The 20,910-nt window shown below is 37.9% G+C and overlaps 1 protein-coding gene across 3 annotated transcripts in view; it reads left to right on the plus strand.

Annotated features, from left to right (window-relative positions):
* The window catches only part of LOC118198067 (sushi, von Willebrand factor type A, EGF and pentraxin domain-containing protein 1-like), a 187,200-nt gene that overhangs the window by 131,278 nt on the left and 35,012 nt on the right, over positions 1–20,910 (plus strand). The gene's annotated exons all lie outside the window — the stretch shown is intronic.

The following is a 20,910-nucleotide window of genomic DNA, read 5'->3' on the forward strand; positions in this document are numbered from 1 at the left end:
CTATTGTTCAAGAAGTTAAACGTTTTCGAGCATCTTCTGCTGTATTTATTATTCTATTCCTCGACATGAAAGATTTGCTAGTTTTATTCCAATTTAATTGCCCACATTTGCTAAATAAAATAAGGCGAGTATTATACCAAACTCAGTAAGTACACAAATTTAATATACAGCTTAGTCCAGTTAAATGGGTAATAGGATTTTCATAAAAGAAATTAAATTTTGTAAATTAATGTAAGTGTTGATATGAATAAAAATAACAAATTTGATATAAGAAAATAAATAAGTTATTTTGAAGATGTTTGAATTAAGAAAATATAATTTTTTGTAAAAATGCACGTAAAGATTTAGCTCACATGTTAAAATTTATAGAAAAATTTTAGCCTCGTATATGAATGCCCCTTTTTTCATGTTCGTAGACAAGGAAAACAAAGTGAAATGCCAGAAATACACTAAATATTTTGAATTAATAAACTTCATTTTCAATCTTTTTAGACTTCGTATAATATCCGTAAAAGTGGCGAATGAAATATACCATAAAGGCAGTAGTTTCTTTCAGAACATTCGGATTCGTATAATATGCGTAAAAGTGACGAATAAAATATACCATCATGGCGGTAGTTTTATCAGTACATTCGGATTCGTATAATTTTCGTAAAAATAACGTGTGGAAAATAACGATCAAGAGTCAACAGTAACTTCAGCCTTTTTCATTCGTATAAATTTCGTAAAAGTAACGTGCAAAAAATACCATACCCTTATTTCACCAAAATTATACGTATATTTTTGGAGACGTGCTGCCTGGGTAATAATCGTTGAATATGTTTTGCATCTTGCCAGCATATGTTTTTTATGTTATAGAAATTGTAAAACCAAGCCGAAGTATTACCGGCAAACTTTTATGTTTTTTGAAGTCATTAATATCCATTATGGATAAATTAAACTCAAAACATATATGTTATAAATATAAAAATTTTGAACAATAAAGTATAATATAAAATGTGTACTTATTTTTGAGAAAGGAACACACCAAATAAAAAAGTAGCTATATGTTTAAACTTTCAAAATATTATGCACAATTTCGCTACCATCATCGTTGAACTAAGGAGTTCTGACTAAAGGGCTCCTGAGCGGTACTGTTCTGTCCTTAGCGGATGCAGAAGTCACTTTTCAAATTTTAGTATAGATAATTCAAACGAAACAATGAGCTTGCAGATCATCGTATAACAGCTACGAGACTGCAGTAAGGTGTTGGCGAAGAAATCGAGCTCAGAACGTTCCAATGAAAGCTGGTTGACGGAGTAGAGTTACGTGATGTCAGGTCACGTTTCATAAGCGCTTCATACTTGACATTACGCAGACAAATGAGAGAAGACGGAAACAGAAGTGAGACAGTAAATGACTGATGTTGGTAATCGCCAAATCGATGAAAAAAATGCGTATTTCAAATAACAGTAGATGACAACTAAGTTAAATTTAAATAAAAAGTATTTATTATTTATGACTAATACCGAAAATACAGTACTTTACCTTGGCAAATACTGGTTTAACGAAATTGCAAAATAGCATAAAATACCAGTATTCAATATGCGGGGTACCGGTATTGCAATCACTGTTCAACATCTATTACCACACTCCTAGGTCATTAAACACGCTTAATTGAATATTTATATGTATATATCAGTATCACAATGAACTATCATAATTAAATAATTTAAGATGGTTCATCAGCTTATTTCGTATGAACGGAGAAACAGTGAGTGTCCTGGGAGCAGGGATTCAATTAAATCTTATCTACCTCCTCTTGATAATGTTGAATCAGATTTGATTGTATTCCTTTTCCTAATTTACTTTTCAGATTTGATTGTATTCCTTTTCCTAATTTACTTTTTTATATATATTTCTGTTGTTTTAGGGGCTTCTTCTGGTTTCATAATATTAAGTCGATATTTTTTACATTTCTATTGGAAAAATTTGAGATTCAATTGGTTTTAAATTTCATGTGTTTGTGGATTTTTCTGTATATATATGTATACTTCTAACTATAGTAAAGTTTCCATTGACGCAAATATCCTTGTTTTGTTATTTTAAGTTTTACAAACATCAGTTTTCTTAAATATATGAAATGTGGTTTTTATAGGTTCCTCGGTCTTCATACTTACATTAAGAAGCATTTTATACACATTATCAAAATTTCGACTCTCAATATTACAAAAAATGCTGAGATATTTACTTTTAATGTTGGAAATATATTCAGGGACAGAAAACAAATTGAAAATCGAAATGTTTGCGTTTTCACGTAACTACTCGTAAAAATACACTGGTGAACAAAAATTAAGGACGAAGTCGAAAAATTAGCATATCAGCTGAACGAAGAGGCAGAACGGACAGAAAGACCAATCAGGAGATTAAGTAAGGTGATGTACGGTAGCACATGCGCAGATATGCAGGTAGACGTAATGGGGAGTGTCTGAGTAGTATAAACCATGTTGTCGGTCTAAGATCAGTATTTCTGACAAAGAGATTGCACGCCGTATAGCAGTAAAAATCATACCGAGTTGCTGCCTCAGCGAGAAATGGTAAATAATCAATCTGTTAGACGACATCTGGATGCTTTTACCCGAGGTCGAATCATTGGGAAGTTGGAGAAAGGTCGCAGTGTGGCAAGTGTGGCTGCAGAATTCGGAATTGCTCACAGCATCGTTTCATGACTTTGGAGACAATTTCAAACTACAGGAACAGCTATCCGGGGGTTTAGTAGTGGTGGTCCACGACGAACCGCACCCGCAGATGACCGGTTTATTGCCTTATAGGCCAGAAGGAACAGGCGGCAGACAGCGGGAGAAATCGCTAGACACACGACACAGGCCACTGGACGACCGATATCGCGTTTTACCGTGGCCAGAAGACTGCACGGTGGTGGTCTGTTTGCACGACGCCTTGTACGGTGTGTACCTCTAACGCCTGCCCATCGGAGAAGGCGTTCTCTGTGGTGCCGGGAACACCGGAATTGGAGAGACAATGAATGAGGACGAGTACTCTTTACAGATGAGAGCAGATTCAGTCTGAGTAGCGATTCTCATCGCATACTCATCTGGAGAGAGCGGGGAAGCCGCAATCATCCCTCGAACATCATTAAAAGGGACAGGTATGGAGGTGGCGGTGTTCTCGTTTGGGGAGGCATCATGCTTGGTAGTCGTACAGACCTTCACATCTTCGACGCAGGTTCAGTCAACTGGACCCGTTATTGTAACGAGATTCTTCTTCCATATGTGCGTCTTTTTAGAGGCGCTATGGGTCCGCAGTTCCTTTTCATGGACGACAATGCACCATGTCATCGCACAGTAGCTGCCGAACAGCTCTTAGAGAGTGAGGATATTGAACATATGGATTGGCCGGCACGATCTCCGGATCTCAATCCCATCGAGCATGTATGGGATTTTCTAGGCAGACGCTTGGCAGCTCGTACCTTACCACCAGTAACGATTCCGGAGCTTCGATTGGCGCTGCAAGACGAATGGGCAGCAATGCCTCAACAACTCATTGACACCCCAATTCTCAGCATGGGCAGACGCTGTGAAACCTGCCTAGTAGTCAGGGGAGATCATATTCCCTATTAAAGACCGGATGTTTCTTGCTGGATACCCATCACAGGGATGTTTCGGCCTTCAGTCGCATTACGCTCCATGCTACTTTTTCAATAAAGCTTCTTTTTATCCCTCTGATTTCTCTTTTAGTAAGTGTTGCTTACATTACTCATGTCCTTACGTATTGGGGATCTTACGGTATTAAATGTGTTGATTTGGAAAGCTTTTGTACAAAGTTATATTGAAAAAACCGTCTCGTCCTTAATTTTGCACACCAGTGTAAAATACAAGTTTAGAAAAAGGTTTCGGATATTAACAGAACATGTGACGAACACTCCTAGGCAGATCGATATCAAAAGTATCAGTCGATGCAATGTTTTTTCAAAAACCAGTTGTTATTCCAAGAATCATATACATCATGTTCTAGAAAATACAGGCAGACTTCACTTTTGGCACGTAGCCAAGCCGTAGCGTAACTTGCAAAAATTAAAAATATTTCTAGTTTAATGAAATTTTTGTACCATTATTATATATTTTGTATGATTATTTTAAATAATAAAACACCGTGAGAATATTAATAACGTATTTTTAGTATTTAAAAATTTATTAATTACTTCTGTGAAAAGTCTTTTTGGCATACCAGTTGCAATAAAACTAACTATTAAAGGTAATAACACAATAGTAAATTATAAAAGAATATCATTGAATGGCAACCAAAGGGGCAAAATATACTTATAATTATTCTAATTTATTTAATAATTGACCATTCTAGGCATGTTGGAAACGATGTCAAATCTCCCAAATTTTAAAATAAAATACCTGTCCATATTTGCCATCAAACGTTTTTGAGTTTTTTCGTAACGAATATAAAATTTTCCTAAGTATAGGGACCATAAGACTGGATAAAATGTTCTTTTTTTATTCAGTAACTGAACAGCCCAAGATTAGAATTTCAATCCAGGCTGTTCAATTGTTGACCTTAGTCTTCCAGGTAATGACCTAAACATGTCTCTCTCCAGACAATTCAGCTATCTAAGTTTCAGTCTCCCTCTCTTTATTGTGGGGACTCTTTAGTTCTATTTTTGGGAATTCTGATTAGGTGACCAGAACATCTTAATCTTTTGGGCGCTGATAAAATTTATGATGTCTGGACACCCATACGTCCTGCAGATTTCTGCATTGGCTCTTCTACTTTGTCAGCTTTGTTTTTTTAAATTAAGTTTTATAGATAAAAGTTAACTTTCATAATTTTCATAAAGGTGGTTTCTGTAATTTGGAAACGCTCAAAATGAATATTGCCATTCTTTCAAGAATTTTTTTTTTAATTGGCCAACGGTGGCAAACATAAAGGCCCGCTAAAGACTGTTGTGGACGCTGTATACACTGGTGTGCAAAAATTAAGGACGAAGTCGAAAAATTAGCATATCAGCTGAACAAAGAGGCAGAGCGGACAGAAAGACCAATCAGGAGATTAAATAAGGTGATGTACGGTAGCACATGCGCAGATATGCAGGTAGACGTAATGGGAGAGTGTCTGAGTAGTATAAAGCATGTTGTCGGTCTAAGATCAGTATTTCTCACAGAGAGATTGCACGCCGTATAGCAGTTAAATTCACAACGAGTTGCTGCCTCAGCGAGAAATGGCGAATAACCAATCTGTTAGACGACATCTGGATGCTTTTACCCGAGGTCGAATCATTGGGAAGTTGGAGGAAGGCCGCAGTGTGACAAGTGTGGCTGCAGAGTTCGGAATTGCTCACAGCATCGTTTCACGACTTTGGAGACAATTTCAAACTACAGGAACAGCTATCCGGGGGTTTAGTAGTGGTCGTCCACGAGGAACCACACCCGCAGATGACCGGTATATTGCCTTACAGGCTAGAAGAAACAGGCGGCAGACAGCGGGAGAAATCCCTAGACACACGACACAGGCGACTGGACGACCGATATCGCGTTTTACCGTGGCCAGAAGACTGCACGGTGGTGGTCTGCTTGCACGACTGCCTGTACGGTGTGTACCTCTAACGCCTGCCCATCGGAGAAGGCGTTCTCTGTGGTGCCGGGAACACCGGAATTGGAGAGACAATGAATGGGGACGAGTACTCTTTACAGATGAGAGCAGATTCAGTCTGAGTAGCGATTCTCATCGCATACTCATCTGGAGAGAGCGGGGAAGCCGCAATCATCCCTCGAACATCATTGAAAGCACAGGTATGGAGGTGGCGGTGTTCTCGTTTGGGGAGGCATCATGCTTGGTAGTCGTACAGACCTTCACATCTTCGACGTAGGTTCAGTCAACGGGACCCGTTATTGTAACGAGATTCTTCTTCCATATGTGCGTCTTTCTAGAGGCGCTATGGCGTCCGCAGTTCCTTTTCCTGGACGACAATGCACCGTGTCATCGCACAGTAGCTGCCGAACAGCTCTTAGAGAGTGAGGATATTGAACATATGGATTGGCCGGCACGATCTCCGGATCTCAATCCCATCGAGCATGTATGGGATTTTCTAGGCAGACGCTTGGCAGCTCGTACCTTACCACCAGTAACGATTCCGGAGCTTCGATTGGCGCTGCAAGACGAATGGGCAGCAATGCCTCAACAACTCATTGACACCCCAATTCTCAGCATGGGCAGACGCTGTGAAACCTGCCTAGTAGTCAGGGGAGATCATATTCCCTATTAAAGACCGGATGTTTCTTGCTGGATACCCATCACAGGGATGTTTCGGCCTTCAGTCGCATTACGCTCCATGCTACTTTTTCAATAAAGCTTCTTTTTATCCCTCTGATTTCTCTTTTAGTAAGTGTTGCTTACATTACTCATGTCCTTACGTATTGGGGATCTTACGGTATTAAATGTGTTGATTTGGAAAGCTTTTGTACAAAGTTATATTGAAAAAACCGTCTCGTCCTTAATTTTGCACACCAGTGTAAAATACAAGTTTAGAAAAAGGTTTCGGATATTAACAGAACATGTGACGAACACTCCTAGGCAGATCGATATCAAAAGTATCAGTCGATGCAATGTTTTTTCAAAAACCAGTTGTTATTCCAAGAATCATATACATCATGTTCTAGAAAATACAGGCAGACTTCACTTTTGGCACGTAGCCAAGCCGTAGCGTAACTTGCAAAAATTAAAAATATTTCTAGTTTAATGAAATTTTTGTACCATTATTATATATTTTGTATGATTATTTTAAATAATAAAACACCGTGAGAATATTAATAACGTATTTTTAGTATTTAAAAATTTATTAATTACTTCTGTGAAAAGTCTTTTTGGCATACCAGTTGCAATAAAACTAACTATTAAAGGTAATAACACAATAGTAAATTATAAAAGAATATCATTGAATGGCAACCAAAGGGGCAAAATATACTTATAATTATTCTAATTTATTTAATAATTGACCATTCTAGGCATGTTGGAAACGATGTCAAATCTCCCAAATTTTAAAATAAAATACCTGTCCATATTTGCCATCAAACGTTTTTGAGTTTTTTCGTAACGAATATAAAATTTTCCTACGTATAGGGACCATAAGACTGGATAAAATGTTCTTTTTTTATTCAGTAACTGAACAGCCCAAGATTAGAATTTCAATCCAGGCTGTTCAATTGTTGACCTTAGTCTTCCAGGTAATGACCTAAACATGTCTCTCTCCAGACAATTCAGCTATCTAAGTTTCAGTCTCCCTCTCTTTATTGTGGGGACTCTTTAGTTCTATTTTTGGGAATTCTGATTAGGTGACCAGAACATCTTAATCTTTTGGGCGCTGATAAAATTTATGATGTCTGGACACCCATACGTCCTGCAGATTTCTGCATTGGCTCTTCTACTTTGTCAGCTTTGTTTTTTTAAATTAAGTTTTATAGATAAAAGTTAACTTTCATAATTTTCATAAAGGTGGTTTCTGTAATTTGGAAACGCTCAAAATGAATATTGCCATTCTTTCAAGAATTTTTTTTTTAATTGGCCAACGGTGGCAAACATAAAGGCCCGCTAAAGACTGTTGTGGACGCTGTATACACTGGTGTGCAAAAATTAAGGACGAAGTCGAAAAATTAGCATATCAGCTGAACGAAGAGGCAGAGCGGACAGAAAGACCAATCAGGAGATTAAATAAGGTGATGTACGGTAGCACATGCGCAGATATGCAGGTAGACGTAATGGGAGAGTGTCTGAGTAGTATAAAGCATGTTGTCGGTCTAAGATCAGTATTTCTCACAGAGAGATTGCACGCCGTATAGCAGTTAAATTCACAACGAGTTGCTGCCTCAGCGAGAAATGGCGAATAACCAATCTGTTAGACGACATCTGGATGCTTTTACCCGAGGTCGAATCATTGGGAAGTTGGAGGAAGGCCGCAGTGTGACAAGTGTGGCTGCAGAGTTCGGAATTGCTCACAGCATCGTTTCACGACTTTGGAGACAATTTCAAACTACAGGAACAGCTATCCGGGGGTTTAGTAGTGGTCGTCCACGAGGAACCACACCCGCAGATGACCGGTATATTGCCTTACAGGCTAGAAGAAACAGGCGGCAGACAGCGGGAGAAATCCCTAGACACACGACACAGGCGACTGGACGACCGATATCGCGTTTTACCGTGGCCAGAAGACTGCACGGTGGTGGTCTGCTTGCACGACTCCCTGTACGGTGTGTACCTCTAACGCCTGCCCATCGGAGAAGGCGTTCTCTGTGGTGCCGGGAACACCGGAATTGGAGAGACAATGAATGGGGACGAGTACTCTTTACAGATGAGAGCAGATTCAGTCTGAGTAGCGATTCTCATCGCATACTCATCTGGAGAGAGCGGGGAAGCCGCAATCATCCCTCGAACATCATTGAAAGCACAGGTATGGAGGTGGCGGTGTTCTCGTTTGGGGAGGCATCATGCTTGGTAGTCGTACAGACCTTCACATCTTCGACGTAGGTTCAGTCAACGGGACCCGTTATTGTAACGAGATTCTTCTTCCATATGTGCGTCTTTCTAGAGGCGCTATGGCGTCCGCAGTTCCTTTTCCTGGACGACAATGCACCGTGTCATCGCACAGTAGCTGCCGAACAGCTCTTAGAGAGTGAGGATATTGAACATATGGATTGGCCGGCACGATCTCCGGATCTCAATCCCATCGAGCATGTATGGGATTTTCTAGGCAGACGCTTGGCAGCTCGTACCTTACCACCAGTAACGATTCCGGAGCTTCGATTGGCGCTGCAAGACGAATGGGCAGCAATGCCTCAACAACTCACTGACACCCCAATTCTCAGCATGGGCAGACGCTGTGAAACCTGCCTAGTAGTCAGGGGAGATCATATTCCCTATTAAAGACCCGATGTTTCTTGCTGGACACCCATCACAGGGATGTTTCGGCCTTCAGTCGCATTGCGCTCCATGCTACTTTTTCAATAAAGCTTCTTTTTATCCCTCTGATTTCTCTTTTAGTAAGTGTTGCTTACATTACTCATGTCCTTACGTATTGGGGATCTTACGGTATTAAATGTGTTGATTTGGAAAGCTTTTGTACAAATTTATATTGAAAAAACAGTCTCGTCCTTAATTTTTGCACACCAGTGTATATCGGCCCCATTAAATAATAATTTTTATAGTTCAAATTTTGAAATGTAAAATCAGAAAAGGATAGTTAGAAAACTTTATTACGTAATTAATCAACTGCTGTTGGACATATGCATGTTCTATTTATTAATCTGATTTTGAAACAAGAACAAAATTCATTTACCTTTAAAATTCATTTCCTAATGCTTCCTGGGATGTATCCTTGATGTCTCAGCTGGAAAGAAGGATCTTTACAGAGAACACACTTCAATTTTTCGGTACAACTCTGATATGCGCCTTAATTTCACCAAATGTGGCGATATGTGTTCTGCGCTGGTTTTTGGCACGATTGCGTGTTGACTTTGTACTGGAGCTCGTTGGTTCCCGTCATGCTCTGTGTCTGAGAAGATTGGGGGAAAGATAAAATGGTGGAAGTTGTTGAACTGAAGTTTGGCAAAAGGAAATATCACCGTGGCCATCCTGTTGAGGGGCAGTGGTTTATTTGAAGGTGTGGAAAGAGGGTCTGGGAGATTATTTTTAGTGGCTGTGCATAATAGAAGTAGGGATTTGTGATTATTTGTGATTTTATTTATTTGTGAACCATAGTATCAATTTTCTGGATAGTGTGTCTGGCTGTCATATAAATACGTTAGTGATTACGTGTCGGCATGGTAAAGGCGGTATGAAATTGGTATTTCTGCTGTTCGGAAAAGTATTAATTTATGGTAAGTACATTTTATTTTATTCTTGTTCTTATTCTATAGAATGTTATGTTCATTGTTTTTTTAGTATGAGTTTCTGTCGTTATTGCTGTTTTTTGAATTATTTGAAACTTATTTTAGTTTATTTTGTTGATTAGTGCGTAGTGTTTAGATTGTGCAATTCGTAGATGTTTTTTAAAGTTGAAACAGAACGCTGTGAACATAGTATTCTTTGAAATTTATTGTTATGTTAATTTATTAAAGCGAGGTGTGCGTAGTTCGTAGATTCGTTTGTTGCCTACATTGTGCAATTCGTAGACTTTTTTTAAGTTAAAAAAGGATGCTGTGTACATGGTATTCTTTTAAATTTATTGTTGTTATGTTAATTTATTAAAGCGAGGTGTGCGTAGTTCGTAGCCTAGATTGTGCCATTCGTAGATTTTTTTTTTAAATTTTATTTATTTATTAATTTTTTTATGTTAAAACATATCGCTGTGTACATGGATTCTTGTCAAATATTTTTGGTTAGAAACTTTACGTTTTCGCTATCTAGATTTTTTGTTTTTGTTTCGGATTTTTAGTTTAAATTGTGTGTTCAAAACGTGGTTTTTGCATGAGCGAAAACCGCGTTTTTGGAGACATTATAGACATTAATGTTCGAATTGTAGATAAAAAATTTAGATAGTAATATGGCAGCGTGGTGTTTGGAGAGAAATTTGGCGACTTGAAGGCGCATATCAGAGTAGTTAACATTTTTTCTTGACACCACACTTTTATTTACATCAAACATTCAAAAAGAAACAATCAATGGTTAATTACTATTTCTTGTAAGCCTTTCGTTATCACCCATGACTGTACGAATCAATCTATCCGTCCATACTGTTGACATAAAAAAAAAAGAAAAAAAAAGGGGGAACAAGGTTTAAATTTTCTCTCATTAGTGGAACCCGTGACGCCATCTAGTGAGGGAAAAAACACTTTAACACTGTAAGGTCCCTCACTTGAAATTCTAAGTTAATGTTGGAAGTGAGGAACCTAGGAACTGATAAGCGAATAATCGCTAGAGTTCGAAGACAGGAAACAACAAGAGAGAAGGGTAAATAACCCTTTATTATTTCTATAAGATTTAACAAGACTCCGCCTGGGAGTGAACAAATAAAGTCCGCACTTTGGACTTGAACTTAAAAGACTAAGAATTAAACTAAAACTAAGATTAACTAACTAAGTATAGCCAAAGCTATCAAGGTACAATGAGAGTTGGCCCCTTAACCTATTTGGTTGATCTTTACAATATGGTTACTGGTAGTTTGGCGACATTTTGGAGGCGATAAAGGTTACTACCTGGGACTTTGGTAATAACGTGAGCAGTACTCAGTTCCGATTACGCATTATTTTGTGTGAGGGAAATGAGAGATCATGGGATATGTCATGTGATATTAATGGACGAATTACGGTTCTTTAATCGGAAAAGGGGGAAAATCGGGAAAAAATCTGGAAATTTTGTATTTGGCTTTATTCTGTGTTGTGTGAAACAGTGTTCGTGAATTTTTGGATCCCATGGCCGTAACTAAAGTGAATTCGAAATGGGTATTTATGTATGTATTAATTTAATGTATGTGCTCATTTATATTTTAAGTAGTGTTTTTTGAATTTAATTATATTTTAATTAAATGATAGTTATTTTGTGAATTTTATGTTTGTAGGAATTTGGTATACGTTTTAGTTGAAGTAAACGTGCATGGAAATAATTTAAATATCTGACACTAAGTATTTGTAATGGTTGCGGTATGAATTCGTTGGTGATGTGTATAATGTAATAGATCATTTAGAGGTAAAAGTTTTTGGATATTTTATTTATTTTATATGTGGAAATGTTCATATTTGGAAAGGGTAAATACTTTTTCGCGATCAAGTAATTTCATATATGTTCTTTTTACCGGGTTTAAAGATTGAGAAAATTGTCATGTATTTTCGTGAAATTTTTCTAATTTATGAGAAAAAAAGCAGTGTACATGGATATAGTGAAGAGTGTGCGCAATGCCATTTTTGTGCAATTCTGGGATGTTTTTTTAAGTAAAAATAAGTCGACGTGTACATGGTTTAGTGATATTTTAATTAACTGATAGTTATTTTGTGAATTTTATGTTTGTAGGAATTTGGTACACGTTTAAGTTGAAGTAAACGTGCATGGAAATAATTTAAATTTTTGATACTAAGTATTTGTAATGCTTGCGGTATGAATTCGTTGGTAACGTGTATAATGTAATAGATGATTTAGAGGTAAACGTTTTTGGATATTTTATTTATTTTATATGTGGAAATGTTCATATTTGGAAAGGGTAAATACTTTTTCGCGATCAGGTAATTTCATATATGTTCTGTTTACCGGGTTTAAAGATTGAGAAAATTATCATGTATTTTCGTGAAATTTTTCTAATTTATGAGAAAAAAGCAGTATACATGGATATAGTGAAGAGTGTGCGCAATGCCATTTTTGTGCAATTCTGGGATGTTTTTTTAAGTAAAAATAAGTCGGCGTGTACATGGTTTATGTGTATGTGTTATTTTGAAAACGCGTAAGGAGTATGGTATTGTGCACTTTTTCCCAATTTTGCAGTGAATATTTGTCATGATTAAGCAGTTTTGTTAGATAAAATTTCTAGCATAAGTGTAATTCGGCTAGTAGATTGTTGGAAGAAGTGTTCAGTAGATAAAAAGAAAAGAAACATGTCTTTACTTAGTGAAGACAAAATGGCGGCGGGAAAAAAAATAGAAGGTTGCTGTAGGAGAGTTGGTCGCCAAATTTTCGCCAAAAAAAAACGCCAAGTTACCATAATGTAAAGATCAACTACCTATTTTACTACGAAGCTTAGCAAGGGCCTGAGTACAGCCGAGCGTAAAATAGCTTTGAGAGAGAGGCCCAAAAGGCAGACGCGCGTGGTTCAGAAACTCTGTTTCTCTCTCTATCTCAGTAAGTAACTTCGTGGTTTAAATACCGCTCCTTCTCATTAAATATTCAGCAAATTCCAAAACTACGTTCTGGCTGAAAGTAGTAAGTTGAAGTTAAGAATTTGACAGGAAAGGAACTTAAAATTTAACTGTTAATAAAATTAACATAATCCTTACATAGCTTCCGACCAGACTTTAAATACTCGAGAAAAAAGGTCTCAAAACGACCTTGTTTAAGACTTTAAAGTCTGAAAACTTACATTAACTACACTCTTCCAACTTTTACATTAACTAAATGACTTTAAAGTTTCATTTTTAGGGCCAACTTTACAACAATTCTAAAAGCTAGACTAAAGCTAGGAAAAATAAAAATTTACAATGAATTCTTTCTGGACATTATATCTTGACATAAATCTTCTTCCTACATACTCTTTATTCAGCTAGACTTATTTCAGGTCTTGATCCTTCCATATCTGGAAGAAAATGTCATTAGTAATGCATTTTTACAAAACTTTACTTTAAATCCTAGCTTTACGATTTTAATTCATTATTTGGCCCTTATGCACTTTCATTCATACTATAGATTTATTGCACCCATGCTCTCCAGCAAATGTACTGAAATGTACTTAGGGTCTTCTATGTTGTGTTACCGCGAACAAACTACCGCTACACAACACCTAACTTTGTAAAAATTTGACACACTAGACCTGCCAAGACTCCCTACACGAAAACTGTTTCCTATTGTAGGTAAGCAAAAGCTTATATTTTACTTTTAAACGTGTTAACTGGAGAGCCTAATATTAAACACATATATATATACATTCCATTCTTCCGTGACTCCCACACACAGAAATAAAAATTTATTTTCTATGTCCTTTTAATCTTTACGATATTTCAACACAAAGATCAAACATTTCTACATGAACATGAACATTTAAATATTTACACATTACTTTTGAATTTATTTTACATCAACAGTCATAGTTGCTTAATTACACTTTACCAAAATTTACATGAAATCTTAACTTTACGTTAACATATTATAGTATTCCAATAGTCTTCCGACTAAACTTATTCAGAACTTACTTCTCGCAACTTGCGAGTTCTTAACAAAAAGTATTTAACGCTAGTAGCTTCTCGCCAAATTACTAACATAAAAATCTATGCTTACGAACATTTACAAAATATCGCTATCTGCGATTTAAGTTTTCTAAACAGATTTAGCAACTTATAACAATATGATATAATTTGAAATTCAAAGAAAAATTAGCAAAGAAATTTTCACTTATCTTTTTCTGTACTCTTGCATCCTGTCTTTACAGAATTGATCAAATGTAGAAAACCTGATAACCTCTACTCTTCTTCTCGATGTTCGATGTTCCGCTCCATTCAGTTCCAGTGCTTTCCTTTTCTGTCCTTTATGTAGGAACCTGGACCCTTCCGGGCAGGTTGTGGATTCTGGAATGCCAATTTCCTTTTTGACTCCGGTGGGGCTCTCCGTCCTTCAGGGTCTTTGAAACTTCTCTTGGCCCTTCTAACTTGTTGCTCCGGCACGGTTGTGTCTACAGGTCTTTCCTGGCTTTTCGGTCTCCACGCTGGTCCTCCTTGGGTCTGCCTTGTAGTTGTTGATGCTGGAAACTGTGGTTTACGTCTACTTTTAATTCGTCGTTGAATTTTCTCCTTTCCTGGAACCTGGTCAGCAGGCCTCCCTCGTGTGGTCGATGGCACTTGAGTTTTTGCAGCATCCTGGGTTTTGACTCGTTGATCTGTCGGTGCTAATTTCCTCCTTTTTTGTGCTCTTGTAGCCTTAGTAGTATGGGTCTCCCTGGTCGAAGTTTGTTGGCTCTGCTTTCTTTTTTGCGTTGGGAAACTCGAGCTGTACTCCTGAGCTGGCGGGCTTCTCTCCTTACTTCCAGAATCCTGTAATAAATCCTGCAATATTTTAAAGTCAGTGCGGCTGTAATAAGGTTTTAACTCATCGATATTTGCCACCAGTTGTTGGCCATTTTCGGCCTTTAAATAAAACGGGGCTTCTCTTATTCTTTCCATTATGTACGGCCCTTCAAACCTGGGCTCAAACTTCGCCACTCTGTTTTCTGGTGCCGACGATAACGAATATTTCAACTTCAGCACTTTTTGTCCCACTGTATATTCCAATGCCCTTCTATTTCTATCATAATAAATCTTTTGCTTTTGTCTTGCTATATCAGAACTTTTAATAGCTTCGTCAATAATTTTTTTAACGTCTTTTAACTTAAATTCTTCTTGTCGCTGTTGTACAAAGAATAGCTTATCCAACGGCATTATGATTTTTCTTCCTAAAAATAACTCCTAAAAATAACTTCCTAAAAATAACTCCTTCCTAAAAATAATTCTGCGTAGTATCGTGCTTTGCGGTTCTCAAGGCAAAACCTAACTCATTGACACAGCTGTCCCAGCGGTCATGAAAGTTTTTTACATATCCCCTGATAATTTTTACAATATTCTTATTTACGCGTTCCGCTATATTCGACTGCGGTCTATATGGTACCATTTTTAGATGGCGTATGCCAAGTCCTGTACACAAATTTTTAAATATACTACTAACAAACTATTTCCGTTATCTGATATTACTTTTATTGGGGCCCCGTATTTTAATATATATTTATTTAAGAACGAATCTGCGACTATTTTAGCTGACGCTCGTTTAAGAGGGACTATTTCTCCCCATTTTGAAAAATGGTCAACGACTGTTAAAAGATATCTGTTTTATTTATTTTTGTCTTAGGGTAGGGTCTTAGCAAATCTATTCCAACTATTTCGTTTGCAAAAGTGGTCTTTATGTTTTTTAAATACCCGGTCGGGCTGTAATTAACATCGTTTATTAATTGGCACATATGGCACGACTTAACATACGCCGTAACAACTCTCTGTAATTGCGGAAAATAAACCGCTTCGCGTACCTTTTTTAGTGTTTTTCGTATTCCGAAATGTGCTGCAGAAGGTCGATTGTGTAACTCCTCTAAGATACTTAAACGTAGACTCGCTGGGATTACTGGTCTGTATTCCTGATTTTCATTACTTACTTTTGTGTAAAATAACAATTTGTCGATTATTTCATAATGCTGTGCCCTATTGCGGATAGCTGTTAAATCTATATGTTCAAATTTTTCAGGGTCTTCCAAGTATGCGTAAATGTCTTTAAACTCTGTGTCCTTTCTGAATTCTTCGATTATTGTTTCACGGGACTTAATAACTCTTCAGGTGAGCATGGCACACTTAATAGTGTTTCCCTCTTCATCAATTTTTATTCGCGAAAGGGCATCGGCGACCAAGTTTTCCTTTCACGGAATATGTCTTATAATTAAGTTGAACTCTTGTAATTTTAAAGTCCAACGTATCAAGCGAGGCGATAAATTTTTTCCAGAATATAAGCGACCCACTGCCGCATGATCTGAGTAGACCGTTATTGGTGAACTTCCGAAGTAGACCCGAAACTTCTGAACTGCTAATAATACAGCGAGCGTTTCTCGCTCAGTAGCGGAATAGTTCCTTTGCGTAGCATTCAAGGTTTCCGAAAAGAAAGCTATAGGTTGCCCATTTTGGGAGAGCACCGCTCCAACTGCATAATCGGATGCATCCGCTGAAATTTCTAGACCTTGCTCGCCTTCTGGGAATTTAAGGACTGGGGCATTGATTAGGGCATTCTTTAATTGTTCAAACGCGGTGTTCGCTTCGGCTGTCCAAGAAAATCTACTTTTCTTTGTTTTTAGCACTAGAAGAGGCTCAACTATTTTAGCAAAATCTTTTATAAACATTCTATAATAGGAGCATAAGCTCAAAAATGAAGACAATTTCTTAGCCGTATTTGGGGGAGGATAACTTTTAATTGACTTAATTTTTGAATCATCAGTCTCTATTCCCTTATTCGAGATTTTGTACCCGAGGTATCGTAATTCTTTCACCGCAAACTTGCATTTTCTTGCATTTATTTTGAAACCGGCCTCGTTAAGTAAAGAAAAACTTCTTCCAAATGTGTCAAATGTTCCTCTAATGTTTCGCTGGTAACTATGATATCGTCAAGATAAATTACTGTACTTTTACCTAAAACTGGCTTTAAGACTATGTCCATAGCTTTTTGGAACGTAGCTGGCGCTCCGCTCAAACCAAAAGGCATTCTTAAAAAGGCATAGACGCCTGACTTTGTTATAAATGCGGTCTTCTTGACATCCTCCGGCTTCACGGCTATTTGAAAGTAACCCGACTTGAGGTCTAGGGTTGTCATGAATTTAGTCGAGCGAATGTTTCTGATGATTTCATCAATTATTGGTAGAGGATATGTGGGATATTTTGTTATACTGTTTAACTTACGATAATCAACTGCAAACCTATACGCATCCGGGTGTTCAGGCGGTAGCCCGTTCTATTTTCTACAAGGGACCACCGGACTTGCGTAAGGGCTCGTGCTTGGTACAATTATTTTATTCTTTAACATATTTTTTCTATGGGTTTCCAAAATTTCTTCTTTTACTTTATCGTAACGGTAAGGTTTTGATCGGACTGGAGGGGCATTCCCAGTGTCTATGGAATGACTAACTACCTGACAAAACCCAGGTTTTTCGTTAAACAAAGAATTAAATTTTCTTACCAATTCTTCAATCTTCTTTTCTCTTCTAACTTCAAATGTTCCAGATTCAATTCCGGCATGGAAACTTCACCTTCTTGTACCGGGTCCATGTGCACCTGAAACGTAGAATTTTGAAAATTAAGATTTGCGCCGGATGTGCGTAAAAAATCGATCCCCAATATCACTGATGTGAGTAAATTTTTCCCGACTAAAAATTTAATTTTTAGGACCTCGTTTTTAATCTGAACATGCAGTGCGGTTTTCCCCAAACATACGCACTGTTTGCCTTGGGCGGCAACTACATTCTGTCCCGTGGCTTTAAACAGTCTGTAACGACGAAAATGTTTTCTGAAATAATTTTCCGATAGGAATGAACATTGTGCCCCTGTGTCCAGGAGTGCAGTGGTTGGTACATTATTTACCAAAATATGTATCTCCGGCATAGCAAGATTTTGTACTACGACTGTATTTAGACAAATTTCTGAGAGGTCTTCTGTCCTACTCGGTGACCGTTGCCCCTTCTCGATCACCGGTTTGCGTTTAAAGTCTGGTTACCTGCCGCCTCTTTTCGCTGATTTTTATATCCACCGCCCTTAGATTTATCTGCGCTCTTGCTATTAAACTTTTCACTTTTTCCCGTCTGCCGATATGCCTTGTACTGAACTTGTGGTTTCTTTTGGGGAGTAAATCTTGAGTACTGGCCAAACGGACTTGCACGCGCTTTCTCTGCGTTTCTTCTACTTTGAAATTTCATTGCAAGCTGGAACAGAATTTCCAACGTTTGCGGATTACGCACTTAGAGAAAATTTTGCGCGGACGGTAGAAGACGCGGTAGAATTAGTTCGATAATTTCTTTATCGGTCCTTTTCCCGTATAATAAATTAAAAATATGTACTTTTCTTAAAATGAACTCTGTCAAATCCTCGAAACCGCCTTGGTATTTACTATACAATTCTGATTCAAGCTTCGCACGATCTTTAACCACTGGAAATGCTTTTATTAATGCAGATTTGAAATTTTCCCAGTTATATGATTCAGATCCTGGGTCCTCCAACAAGAACTTTCCTATACTCCTCTGCCAGCTAATGGCTTGACCTTTTAAGGCTGTCGTAGCGATGATCACTTTTTGTAGCTGATTCACAGGGTGTAAAGTGAAATGTAGGTATAGTTGCTCCGAAAATGTCAGGACTGAGCCCTTGCCATCGAAAGTGGCTGTCGGTTTCATGGCTGCGTGCAGTGTTTCCACGAGGAATCCAAACCCTTCTACCGGATTCGTGGATGTTGTAGGGACCTGAAAAGTCGGAGGGGTCAGCGTAAACTTCCCGTAACGTAAACGTAACTTTAACTTAAAATTTAACTGTTAATAAAATTAACATAATCCTTACAACACAATTACCTAACACATGGGTTCCCAACGGGATTCGTTTTGACCCCTAGGAGATCGATGGAATTTTAAAGAGCGTCAGTGATGAGTGTTTATGTCGCTAGCCGAATACAACGCGATAATTGATTGGCATACTTAAGATACCATTGATTACAAAAAAATTACTAATAGTTAGTTATTGTTCATTTATATAGAGGTACATCATAAAATAAGGAAGCAATCATACAAAATAAATAGAAGTGAAAAATATACTAAAATGTAAGAAGAGTCGATTGCATTGAAAGAAGAGGTTTAATTGCAAGTCGGTACTTTTCCGTTTTGCCGGCACAAACGATAAAGTCGCCAATAATGGTACAACCGATGTTAAACGGAATATCTTCGCTGGTAACCTTTTACGCTTCATTTTCAAAACAAGTAGCAGCCATTTCTTATCAGATTGATTGTTTCTTTCAATACTAGCATACAATTACATAGAAGTTTTACCCGGATAGTTCAATTTTATGCCCTAGGGCCATTCGCGGTAATTAAGTCAATTAGGATGCAATCACACCGCTCACCCGAAAGCGAAAATATAGAAAAGGCAAAGTCAAGCGTTAAATTCATGTATACTAATGAGAATGCACTAGCGAAGTAAAGCACTGCGGTTTTACAGAATTTCTGAGTAAGCTATTCGTACGAATTGAAATAATTCTTGCATTTAAACTTGTATTCCAAATTAAGATTTAACTTGAAATTAATGTAGATAATTACTGAGATAATTATATTTTTGTAGCGTAGTTTACGTGAGATGAGATCACTGTGGGTCACGTGATACGAACCGGCGAGTCAGGATGTTGAACCATGAAAGCATAGTAAATTCTTAAATTAATGTCTTTTTACAAATATTTTTTCTTTATTTATTGGCTATTTACAAAATTTTAAATCATATTAATATGTTTATGCCTTCAAAATAAAAAATTCTTAGAACTAAAATTTTTTATGTGTATAATGTATGCTGCCGCCAACAAAGTCTGCTTGGCGAGATTTGCGCCGGCGAAGCGGAAAAGTACCTGCAAGTCTTATACCCTAAATTTGGAACTTAAAATGCATCCGAGAGAAATATACGTAAATAAAAGTTGTTACTGGAGAAATAATATTGACCTTTCTTCCTTGTTACGTGTTTGAAGCAGGTTATAGTCAAGTCAATCATTTACTATGAAAAACAAGAATCAAATTGAACATATCTGAACGAGGTGATTAAGCAGTTTAATGTAAAATATTGTTACGTTATTTTCTTTCTTACTTCTGACACCAGTTGTTGCGTTATTTTTCTTCCTTCACGTTCGTGCGGGGTTCGTATGGATTTGGAGTGAATAATGACGACACTACTTGATGAAGTATCCAAACACACTTTATTAGCCTGTATTGTCAGGACAGCTCCAAAATACGTTTGCAGTTGTCGAAGATCTACTATACACCCGCTGGAACAATCAGCGACACAGCCTTCAGGCTATCACGGTGGAGACAGCTTCACTGCAAAGCACCAGAGTACCCTCTCCACCATGCCATCAGACTGCGGATGTAACGGGGTCGTCTGCGTTTTCTTGATTTCCAACAAGTCGCAGAGTCCCTTGAACACAGCCGAAGTGAAGTTCTTGCCTTGGTCGGAATGAATCTGGAAGGGGGGTCCAAAATCTAGGCACCTAATTCTGTAACAGAACTTCAGCTGTCGTGACAGCCTCTTGATCTGGAACTGGGTAAGCTTCGGGCCACTTCGTAAAGTAATCCATGACAACAAGGATGTATTTGTTGCCATCCGTGGTCCGAGGAAAAGGTCCAAGTATGTCGAGGGCAATTCGCTCGAAAGGCGCTCCTACATTGTATCGCTGCAGCCTTCCTCGGCTACGTCCCTTCGGTCCTTTCCTGGCTGCGCAAGCATCGCAAGATCGGCACCACTTCTCAACATCGTTTCTCGCCGAACTCCAGAAGAAGCGCTCTCGGACCTTGTTTAGTGTCTTCATACAGCCGAAATGCCCTCCCCTTGACCTGCTGTGTATTTCCTTCAGAACATCAGGTATTCGGTTTCGAGGAAGCAGCAGCTGCCATCTCTTATTAGTTCCATCGTAACTTTCCCATAGTCGATA

This window comes from Stegodyphus dumicola, chromosome 9 (assembly GCF_044657685.1).
Source record: "Stegodyphus dumicola isolate Sdum_Otavi_A_Nest chromosome 9, ASM4465768v1".
NCBI lineage: Eukaryota > Metazoa > Arthropoda > Arachnida > Araneae > Eresidae > Stegodyphus > Stegodyphus dumicola.